The sequence below is a fragment of the Fistularia commersonii genome, unplaced genomic scaffold (genome assembly GCF_037954325.1).
Source record: "Fistularia commersonii isolate RoL2024-O1a breed Wild unplaced genomic scaffold, RoL_Fcom_v1.0 HiC_scaffold_87, whole genome shotgun sequence".
In the NCBI taxonomy this organism is placed as follows: domain Eukaryota; kingdom Metazoa; phylum Chordata; class Actinopteri; order Syngnathiformes; family Fistulariidae; genus Fistularia; species Fistularia commersonii.
In genome coordinates, this window is record NW_028234045.1 from 37,501 (window position 1) to 42,144 (window position 4,644).

The window sequence follows — 4,644 nt, forward strand, 5'->3', positions numbered from 1 at the left end:
ATGGTATAGTTATGGTTGACTCGCATGTTTGGTTTTGGCAAACGTTTTACGCCGGATGCCCCTCCTGACGCAACCCTCTGCATTTATCCGGGCTTGGGACCGGCACAGGGAGACACTGCTCCGTGCCCCCCCCCCCCCCCCCCCCAAAGGCAGGCTTGGAGAGACACGGGCCAGTGCCGCCCTGAGGCTGCATTACCCTCTCTTTCTTACATTTATTATAAAAATATGCTTATCTTCCTTTTAGCTCATCACACATGTCTTTATGATTTTCAGTCCATGCCTCAGCCGGCCTGAAGCTCCACTGATGCGCATGTGCGGATGCCTCTATCTAGCGGACATAAAATAAAGACAATCATTCAAATGTGAATGAGTCGGCGTGATGCTCCGGGATGTGTGGAGCTCAGGGAGCTCCACGAGTGAGGGAGTTAAGTTAGGGCGGGGGTGCAAGTAGGCTCTAGGATTCCCCGAGTCGGGGCGAGCGATGGGTTTAGAGGCGTATCGCATTGAAGATAATGGCCGCATATCCTTCTTGGACTTTTCTAAAGCCTTTGACTCGGTCGAACATCCATTTATCATAGCAACGCTCGAACATTTTGGATTTGGTTAAATATTCAGGAATGTGATCCGTGGGCTCTATGAGAATATTCATAGCTGTGTCACCCTGCCAAGCGGCACCACTCCGAGCTTCCATGTTGATGTGGGAATCCCCCAAGGTTGCCCCATCTCACCCTATTTATTTATAATTGCTACCGAAATGCTAGCCGTTTATGTTGAAAAGAGCAACGATATCCAAAAGTTAGACGTGCTGGGGACTGAAATTGTTATTAGCCTGCTGGCAGATGACACAACCTTAGTTTTGAAAAATGAACATCAAGTCCCAATAAGTGCCGAAAACAACCAAAACATTCTCCAAGGCTTCAGGATTGTCATTAAACTTAAAGAAATGCAAACTTCTTGCGCTGCATGACTCGCCACTAAAGGAAATCAGCGATGTTTCCATGAAATCAGAAATAAAATACTTGAGCATTTTCCTATCCAAGGACCAAACGTTAAATCAATCCAGGAACATTGAATCTAAACTGAATCAAAGTAAAGCTTAATTCTAATATATGGCTCCAGAGAGATTTATCAATATTAGGCCGGATATATTTGACTAAAATGGATGTGTTTATCCAGATGTATATACCCAGCGTATTCCAATGCTGCTCCAAATCAACTCGTAAAATCTGTTAACCAAATCAATTTCAACTTTATCTGGAGGAACAGACCACACCATCTAAGAAAAATCACATATGGTGAAAGAAACAAGTGAAGGAGGGCTGAAAGTGATAGAGTCGGACTGCTTGAATGGGACATTGAAGGTGAACTGGTTGAAATCCTGGATCAAACCTCATCGTTCTTTCTGGTATTGTACTCCAAACTACTTATTCAACAAAGTCGGCGGCCTGAGTCTTCTGCTTATCTCTGACTTGGATATCAACAAGATTCCTGTCAAATGTTCAGAGTTCCATAAACAAATATTATTATACTGGAAAATGATATACGTACACAATTTCTCACCACACAGTATAATAGTTTGGAACAATCGATATGTACTGCATGGCAACAAACCTCTGTTTTACAAGGAATGCTTTGAGAAAGGTATATGGTCGATAATTGACTTGATGGATGACACTGGCAGTCCTCTGGACAATGAGCAGTTCTGTACTACACACAGATTCAAGCCTCCCATATTAGAGTTGCTAAAGTTACGAAACGCACTGCCTCGACAATTTGTATTCCTGACCAAAAATATAATGACGCACCGAACCGTACAACCACAGTTACCCCGACTATCACTCCAGGGAATCTCAATTGTGGACAGAAAGCGCGGCAACTCCTTTATTAGGAAATGTTTCACAGGAAACTTATTCCCTGGACGTCAAAAAAAAAAAAAAGGATATTTTAAATAAATTTGATGAGGAATCGATTGCCACGCTGCGAACCATGTATCTGACTCTACCCATACCCCCAAGGCAAAAGAGACCCACTTCAAAATTATGACTGACATCTACCCATCTAAGGAATTATCGAGGGTACGCTTTAATTTTGAAGATAATATTTGTACATTTTGTGAAGACAACATTGAAACCACTGACCATATATTTTTTCTCCTTCTCATTCCATCGTCACCAGTTTCCTTCTCAAAAGATGATATAACATTCTGTTTACTTATAAGCAACATAACAGATGAACTCTGTGTCAATGTTCTTTTAGGCCTGGCCAAGTTCTTCATTCACAAGAACAGAATGCAAAAATGCTCCCCAAATTTTAATGTCTTCATAAACGATTTTGAAATATAAAAAAAAAAAAAAAAAATCCTTAAAACTTATGGAAAAATCCAAAAACTAAAAAATATAGTTACCCATGTCCGAGGTTCCTTTTTTTTTTGGTAAAAAAAAAAAACAAAAAAAAAAAAACAACTTGATTACATGTTACATTCCCCTTGCAATTTTTTTTTTTTTTTTTTCGTTTTAATTTCTTATTTGTCTATCTATTGATTTAATTACTTCCTTTTAATTTCTTTTTTTGTCTCGCACTGTAAATTTCTCACAAACCTGTAACACTATTAACTTCTCATTACATACAGAACAAATGTCCTGATGTCCGTTGCTTCCTCATCCCTGGTTGTTTCATTGACATTCAGTTCTACCTTGCTATGTTTATTTGTACATCTGTATATTTGGGTGTACTATTTATGTTCAATTAAAAACAGTTTGATGTCTGAGATTCCTTGTGAACCGCCAACTTAATTACATGTTATATTCCCCTCACAATTTTTTTTTTTCGTTTTTAATTTTATTTTTCTATCTATTTATTTAATTATATCCTTTTAATTTTCTTTTTTTGTCTAGCATTAAAAATTTCTCGCAAACCGTTAACACTATTAACTTCTGATTACTTACACCACGAATGCGCTTATGCCCCCCCACCCATCCCGCTTTTTCCGTACGGAGGCAGACACTGAGATCGAAAGCAAATGGGTGTCATTGAAATGCAGTAACAGGGTGATAACAGCCGTGTTCGAAGTGTGTAGGGGCTTATAGGAGAGCAGAAGCACGTCACGCAATTCACCTGAGTTCGGAGGATCGGGAGTACCAGGGCCCATAGCGGAGAAGCGGAAGAGCGGAGTTATGTGTCTCTTCTCAAAGGCCGGGAAGCTGGGGGGCAGCAGGACCCCTTAGAGCGGCTAATGTGAGCCTTCTCCGGACATAGATCACCCGGACTTATGACTGGAGCTCCCGGACCTCCGGGCACACACATATGTGAATGAGTGGATGAGCTAATGTCGGTTTGGTTGTGGATACGTTTCGGCCAATGCTATCAGCACAGCTATGATTATCCCCAGAACGTTGAGAACGAGCTCCCGGAACTCCAGACATGCGTATATAAAAGAGTGGAATTAAGGTGTGTGTGTGTGTGTGTGTGTGTGTGTGTGTGTGTATACGTGTGGGACAGAAGTAATGTTGGGGACAGAAATTGTTATTAGCCTGCTGGCAGATGACACAACCTTAGTTTTGAAAAATGAACATCAAGTCCCAATAAGTGCTGAAAAAAACCAAAACATTCTCCAAGGCTTCAGGATTGTCATTAAACTTAAAGAAATGCAAACTTCTTGCGCTGCATGACTCGCCACTAAAGGAAATCAGCGATGTTTCTATGAAATCAGAAATAAAATACTTGAGCATTTTCCTATCCAAGGACCAAACGTTAAATCAATCCAGGAACATTGAATCTAAACTGAATCAAAGTAAAGCTTAATTCTAATATATGGCTCCAGAGAGATTTATCAATATTAGGCCGGATATATTTGACTAAAATGGATGTGTTTATCCAGATGTATATACCCAGCGTATTCCAATGCTGCTCCAAATCAACTCGTAAAATCTGTTAACCAAATCAATTTCAACTTTATCTGGAGGAACAGACCACACCATCTAAGAAAAATCACATATGGTGAAAGAAACAAGTGAAGGAGGGCTGAAAGTGATAGAGTCGGACTGCTTGAATGGGACATTGAAGGTGAACTGGTTGAAATCCTGGATCAAACCTCATCGTTCTTTCTGGTATTGTACTCCAAACTACTTATTCAACAAAGTCGGCGGCCTGAGTCTTCTGCTTATCTCTGACTTGGATATCAACAAGATTCCTGTCAAATGTTCAGAGTTCCATAAACAAATATTATTATACTGGAAAATGATATACGTACACAATTTCTCACCACACAGTATAATAGTTTGGAACAATCGATATGTACTGCATGGCAACAAACCTCTGTTTTACAAGGAATGCTTTGAGAAAGGTATATGGTCGATAATTGACTTGATGGATGACACTGGCAGTCCTCTGGACAATGAGCAGTTCTGTACTACACACAGATTCAAGCCTCCCATATTAGAGTTGCTAAAGTTACGAAACGCACTGCCTCGACAATTTGTATTCCTGACCAAAAATATAATGACGCACCGAACCGTACAACCACAGTTACCCCGACTATCACTCCAGGGAATCTCAATTGTGGACAGAAAGCGCGGCAACTCCTTTATTAGGAAATGTTTCACAGGAAACTTATTCCCTGGACGTCAAAAAAAAAAAAAAGGATAT